The following is a 7,500-nucleotide window of genomic DNA, read 5'->3' as shown; positions in this document are numbered from 1 at the left end:
CTGTGCGTGTGCCATCGACTAGTGGTGTGAAATTTAAATTGAGACCACACATTATCCAGCTTTGTTTTGAATGCAGTGACAGTTCCGGCCTCGACTTCATCTTGGGAGAGTTTGTTCCAGTCATTGACTACACGCCGACTAAAACTTTGGTCCTAATCTGTACCTGCTCTCTTGTAGTGTAGATTGATGACCTCTTGTAATGGGGTCTATTACCTGGTGGAAAAAGCAACTTACTAGCTTAGGACACCAAGCTTTCCCATTCATTAAGTTGTACACATTAATCATGTCATGCCTCACTGGACGTCTGGAATAGAGCAAATGCCTCGTTGTGTTTCATTTCTCATTCATCTGAATGATCCATATGATCAGCTTCAGGATAATGACAGGTGATCATTCACTGCTGATATGTCTTCTTCCTCTTCTTCTTTTTCTTGCATATGTCAGCTTGGCTGCCCAGTAGCTACCATTTTGTTGGGGCACAACGATGCTGCTGTGCCCTTGCACCAGTACGCTGGTAATCATTCCACCAACCTCGGAAGGATCACAGGCTGAGTCAATCCCACCTGGTGTTAATTCAGCAGCTAACAGGGCTTGACCTCCAGAACCTAAGATCCCAAGCCAGCCACCCCAACTACGAAGCCAACACCAGGCTTACACGAATCAGTCAAATCAGTCGTTGGGCTGTTATTGATGGTTCTCGTGAAATAATTAATCCCGCACCATTTCAGAATAAAATGCATGCGGTTTGGACTCCACAGGGGCAGGGTGTGATGGGCTCGATTAAGGGGGGGCGGGGGGCGGGGGTTGAGCGAACGTTCCTCCTCGGTATGTTTGAGCGTTTCATGATTTTCATGATCTGTGATGTGCTCTCGTCCCAAATCGCATTTCCCCAATGAAGAAAGCGTACTTTGTTGAACCACAAAAACCATCATCATCCATGACCAAACCGTGCACCCATCAGAGACGTTAACGGTGCACGAGCAGACAGTCTGCTTCGCTTGCTTCAAACGACAAGTTTCGAGCGATTTCGAAGCACTTAACCAATCACCTTGATGAACCGATTTGATCCTCAAGGATGAGGAAAATGGCCCTACCACCCTGAAACCATTTAACACAGAGAAGCTCGCTGGTGGAGTGGGGAAATGGTGCAATCACCGGTGGGGGGTTCGATTTCCACGACTGCTCAGGATGGACATTTCTTTGTTCTGTAACGGAGAGTCGACCAATCGAGTGTTGTTTCCCAGACACTAAATCGTTTACGACTTTTTTGTTTTGTTTTTGCATACCAAGTCGAGGCTCGTGGAAAAATTAATACACAGAAACACATAACGAGGCAGGAGCCAAGAGGGCTGGGAAAGGGAAGCACAAAACAGTGGGGAACAGAGACATCAGGACTTGTGAACGACATCCTGGGAGAGTTGGCCCCCCACGCCCTGCTAAAAGTGTGGACTGTGAATACATATATATATATATATATATATATATATATATATATATATATATATATATATATATATATATATATATATATATGTATGTGGATATACATGTAGATGTATATGTTAACATATGGATGTGTATATTGTTGTGGATCTTCGCCCGTTCGGCGTGCGGGCGACCGCCTTTGGCTAAATTGCGGCCGTGCGCGCCCACCAAATGAGCAATCTAGTCGCAGCTTTTCGGATCAACGCCGAAACCCAGCTACGGGTGTTGTTAACCACACCATAACTCAGCCAACTCTTCTGTCCACGCGCGACAGGGTCGATCGCCCAATTGTCGATGTACCTAATTATTCGTGCAGACAGAAATGCCGGGGATTTACACCTCAACGGAGCCTGCACGAAAACGAGCCGCTTTAAGCAGCTCGTTCCGTTTGCGATTGCCGAGCGGTTTTGTATCACCAAGCCCCGTCGGAGCAGATGTATGTTTTATCGGCTATTAATCAGCCAGCTATTTCTTCCGAATGCAATTATGGCAGTCAATGGTAGGAAAGGACGCAACGAGCAGGTGACATTTCAACAATGGGGACATTTATTTCAAATGCACATATGCAATGAGTGGGGGGATGGGGGACAAGACACGAGCAAAAACCTACAGCCGATGTCTATTTATCATGTACATGCACTTACAACAATTCTACTTGGTAGACAAGGCGCCACAGACTTTCATTCAAAAACCCCAGACAGGAAAGATAGAACTGGGCTCGTAAGTCTTTAATGTTCCTCGGAGCTGGGATGACCGAAGGAGCTCCGTGAAGCCGTGCAGGTTACCTTTGTCGCCCTTGAGGCGACTCGATGGGTCTTTCTGTCGGCGACCCTCCGTATGTCTCGGCTGTCAAAGTGGCAGCTGTTGTAACCGCGGCTTCGTTGGTCCAGGGCCTAGCAGCGCGGCCTGGTCGATCGGGCCTGGCCAACGACGCTTCAGAGGAGCGAACGGGCCTTGCTTTTTTTGAGTTTATGCTCTTTAAGAGCCCGCTCACTCCTCAGCGTCGCTCGACCGACTCGGGGCTTGATTGCCCGGACCGTTAAGTAGCTGGCTGGTGACTTCTCTCCGGCTGGCGACTTCGCTGCTGACTCCAACGACCAACAACGACCAACCACTTGGTAACTCAACTCCCTCCACCGACCAACTTCTGACCAACTTCTGACCAACTTCTGACCAACTCTGACCAACTCTGACCAAGGACACTCTCAGCGACGAAACGCGCCTTTTTATAGCCCCGAGGGGAGGGGTCGCTCTGGGCTTCATCTCCCAAAATCAGTGCCCTCCCTTCTTTCACCTTTGAACTTTCACCCCCGGCTGGCTCCGCCCCTTTCGTCGTTTTGGTCCATTTTGCAAGTCGTGTTCGGCCGTTTTTGAAATCACCCTGCCGCTGCGAGGATGCCATCGTGTTAGCCTGTGGAGATATTGGTTGTTGGGGATGTTGTTGTTGGTGAAAAGATGGCAGGCGCCGTGGAGATGCTGGTGATAAGATGTCGGCGGTTGTTGAGATGTTGTTGTTTGTGGAGATGATGGTGAGGAGAAGTTCGTTTGGTTGTGCAGATTGGTGTTGAGATGTTGGCAGTTGTGGCAAAGGTGGTGAGGAGATGTTGTTTAAAATAAAGATAGGAAAGAATAACACTACCTCAAAGGTTCACAGCCCAGCACACAAATAATACATCCCGTTATACATCGGTGGGGAAATCAAATCTGGACACACACTTATCGACATAACTGATCTTCGGGGAACCTGAATGGTGATCTGTCAATTTCCACAACTGTAACAATATATACTATCTATATATTAATAGTGAAGGACCAATTTTGTGCTCCTCATCGCGGTCGCTGCACCTTTTTCTCGGTACTGTGACCTGGACTGAAAGAAACTTCGTACCTGTAAGAGTGCATCGCACATAGTAGTGGGGCAACTTAGCAAAATAGAGCATAACAATTGTGCATTTTGTGAGGAAAGCACCAAATTTGGCACACTAGTAGCCCATCATATTATGAACAGATTTGGATATTGGGCCATCTCAAATTCAGCCGCTGATGGCTGTGGCAGCCATTTTCCACTGCCATCAAAAATTTGAGATGGCCCAATATCCAAGTCTGTTCATAATATGATAGGCTACTCGTGTGCCAAATTTGGTGCTTTCCTCACAAAATGCACAATTGTTATGCTAAGTTGCCCCACGAAAGTGGCAATAGTCAACCTTCAACTCTGAAGCATCCGTCTGTGACGGGGTTTTGGCTCGTGTGTGTGTGTGTATATATATATATATATATATATATATATATATATATATATATATATATATATGTGTGTGTGTATATATATATATATATATATATATATATATATATATATATATATATATATGTGTGTGTGTGTGTATATATATATATATATATATATATATATATATATATATGTGTGTGTGTGTGTGTGTGTGTATATATATATATATATATATATATATATATATATATATATATATATATATATATATATATATATATATATACATATATATATGTGTGTGTGTGTGTGTGTGTGTGTGTGTGTATATATATATATATATATATATATATATATATGTATATATATATGTGTGTGTATATATATATATATGTGTGTGTATATATATATATATATATATATATATATATATATATATATATATATGTGTGTGTATATATATATATATATATATATATATATATATATATATATATATATATATATATATATATATATGTATGTACACTTCCGGTCAAAAGTTTTAGAACACCCCCATTTTTCCAATTTTATTGAAATTTAAGCAGTTCAAGTCCAGTGAATAACAGGAAATGGTACAAAGCTAAGCAGTAAACTGCCAGAGGTTAAAAAATAAGTTTAGGTTTCCAAAAACTGAAAAATAATGTAAAATTCAGAGTTGTTAAAAAAGGCCCTTTTCAGGGAACAAGTAATGGGTGAGCAGCTGTTCTGCAGCAATGGAATAAATTAAGCCTTGGAAGTTGATGCAAACAATTCCTACAGGTGTCCAAACTTTTGTTGATTTGTTGCAAGCCTGCATATGGCTCTGGGACAATATTGTCCAAACTTATGTAAGTCTGCATAAAAGCAGTGTTGGAACAGACTGTGTTGCTCCACCCTCTGAAGCATTATTTGGACAATATTGCACTGCAGGAAGTAGTATATTGCTGACATAATGGCGAGAAAAAGACAATTAACAAAGTAAGACAGACAGACAGACAGACCATTATAACCCTCAAAAATGTTGGTCTTTCCTTTAGAGAGATTTCAAAGAGCCAAGGTGTCAGTGAGTACAGTTTCCTACACCATCAAAAGGCACTTGGAAACTGGAGGAAACTCTGACTGGAAGAGGTCTGGCAGACCCAAAGGCACAACACAATCAGAAGACAAGTTTATGAGAGTCAACAGCTTGTGTGATAGGTGGCTCACAGGACAGCAGCTTCAATCACAGTTTAACACTGGTCGAAGTAAGGAAGTCTCAGTTTCAACTTGGAAGAGAAGACTTTGAGCTGCAGGTTTGACAGGTAGAGTGGCAGTGAGAAAATTCCTTTTGACGACATAAGCAACCTTCATCCTTCCTACCGATTCAATATTATGTCGTCAAAAGGAATTTGTACGATCTCTGTGTCTCTTTCACTATGGAAAGATCAAGGGAAGTACGGTAACAAATGGTGAATGGACCTTCGGGCAAACCCATCCCCCCTCTCTCCAGGATGCGGTTGCAAACGTCAATCATCGACGAACTCTGCTCCAGCCAATGGGAGCTCGAGGTGAAGATGATGAGCCGACCAATGGGCATTCGGATTAACTGTGACGTCATTACGGTTGAACCAATCAGCGTCTACCTTATTGAGACCTGCATATGAAGCATGCACCTTCACCTCCTCTTTCACTTGCTGCAATTTTTGCCCTGCAGAGTGCAGCACGAAAAGCTTCGGTCACTATTATGTCGTGTTTGTTTGTATCCGTATGTATATGTATATATTGTTGTGGTTCTCGGAACCGCATGCATCCAACAGATAGTGTCCCAAGACAGTTATTCCATTAATATACGTGTTGATAGTCCCTTTCCTTTTATTTTGCAGGACAACAAGGGAGTGCGTTGCGATTATCGAATAGCTCAGTCGACTTAAATCATTTTCTTCTTCATTTCATCCCCACTCTTCTTTTTGTCTGATTATTCCTGAGGTAAATCAGTGCGTGCGGTGCCGCGGTGAGGCAACTGCTGCACAGAGCCCTCATTCCCAGGCGAGCCCTAAAGCCGGCATGTACGGCGAGTCATGTGCACTTGGCAGTGTGGGATTATCGACTCGGTCTTCCGATGGTCTGGGGACGAATGCCGGTTGCATTAAAAAGGCATGCGAATGAATACCTCTTAAGATGCTGCACGAATGGTGTTTTTCACAACACAGGAAACACAGCCAGCATGATGCCCACGCTGCACGAAACGCGTACGGAGGCCTATAAAGACGACTCTACGCCATGTTGGGTGGGATACGAGTGTGCGGAGTCGAAGCAGCTTGTTCCTTTTTAACCTCAATATCCGACACATATTGGTGTTCGTCCCGTGCACACGCTAGCGGAGTCGTGTGAAAGCGAGCGCTGGCCACGTTCGTAATGGCCGAACCGCGCGCACTGTATGGAATGTGCTCGAAAGCAGACACGTACGCCACTCGCGAAACGTGCATAGATTTATCTATGGCGATGTACCTTCGGCCCTCGCTGGCATCAGCGGATTCTCCACGGATGGTAAACGTCTTCTCGTCTCTACGGCCAGCAAAGCTGCGATCGAGCTGAGGAATGTACAGTGCGGGTCACGTTGGCGCGCGTTGATCGACGCTGGTCGAACGCCCGAGCGAGCATGCGGGACCCTCGACCAGTCGCCCGGGCACGGCCCAGGGGTTTTTGCAGGACGATTCGCATGCTAATTTCGGTGTGGGCGATTCATGTCATCTCGTGGGGTCGGAGCGGAATATTTCCACTGCCTGGGATGGCCTTTCCGGAAACGAAGTGAGGTGGTTTCCGGCCCAAGTTGGCGGGCGATGTGAGGGGTCGGGGCCAATAGGAGCGCTTGATTCGGGTGATGACGTTTAGATTCGGCATTGCCCCTCCCCCCGAGCTATGGGTCCTATAAAGGTCGGGGCAGTCCCTCCGCCTCACTCTCTTGCTTCTTTTGTCTCTTGCCCGCTCTCTTGCCTCTGCACTTACCTCTGCTCTTACCTCTGCTCTTGCCTCTCTTGCCACTCTTGCCTCTCTTGCCTCTTGCCCGCTCTCTTGCCTCTTGCTCTTTCTCCGCCTCTCTCCCACTCTCGCCTCTCGCCTCTCCCTCACCGACACCGCCTCGACCCGCCTCCTGCTGCACGGACTCCGCCTCCTCGTCTCCGCCCACACGACGTCGACCCCATCCGTCTCCTTCCACTCCACTCTTGCACTCTGGACTCCGCCCCTTCTCGGCTCAAGCTCCTCCTTTCACGAACACGGTCTCCACACGTGCGGCTTAAGTCAGAGACAACGTGCCCACTGTCGGGTACCGCACCACGGAGAATCCCCCCCTCTCCCCGAAACGTATTGATGGCTCGTTGTGCTGTTGGACGCAAAGGTACCGAGATTATAACCTCAACTCCCCTCCCTTCCTGGTTGCAAAACTTTCTCTTCATCGGGTTGTGTGTGTGTGTGTGTGTGTGTGTGTGTGTGTGTGTGTGTGTGTGTGTGTGTGTGTGTGTGTGTGTTTTGGCGCTTGTCTGCTTAAGTAAGACTGCAGAAGATCGTTATCATTATTATTGTTATTAATTTCACGTTAAGTCTGCTCTGTGTCCCCTTTTGTAAGTTTATTGTAAATAAATCATTATGAGGAATGTTCTCTGCTTGTTTTTGTCTTTTCTTCCATTGATCCAGCTGTCATCCTTCCGAGGTCGGCGAAATGAGTGCCAGTGTACTGGTCCCGGTGTATGCCCCGGTTAGAATAGGTGTACCATATCCCTGTG

General features: G+C 45.8%; 1 protein-coding gene across 1 annotated transcript in view; it reads left to right on the top strand.

The window, feature by feature from the left end:
- Nucleotides 1–7,500, top strand: part of LOC147033787 (uncharacterized) — a 174,615-nt gene that overhangs the window by 6,284 nt on the left and 160,831 nt on the right. The window lies entirely within an intron of this gene.

This window comes from Eptatretus burgeri, chromosome 1 (assembly GCF_056783735.1).
Source record: "Eptatretus burgeri isolate ZD-2024b chromosome 1, Ebu_testis_v1, whole genome shotgun sequence".
Lineage (NCBI taxonomy): Eukaryota > Metazoa > Chordata > Myxini > Myxiniformes > Myxinidae > Eptatretus > Eptatretus burgeri.
The sequence above is the reverse complement of the archived record's forward strand: the minus strand, read 5'-3'. Positions and strand labels throughout refer to the sequence as shown.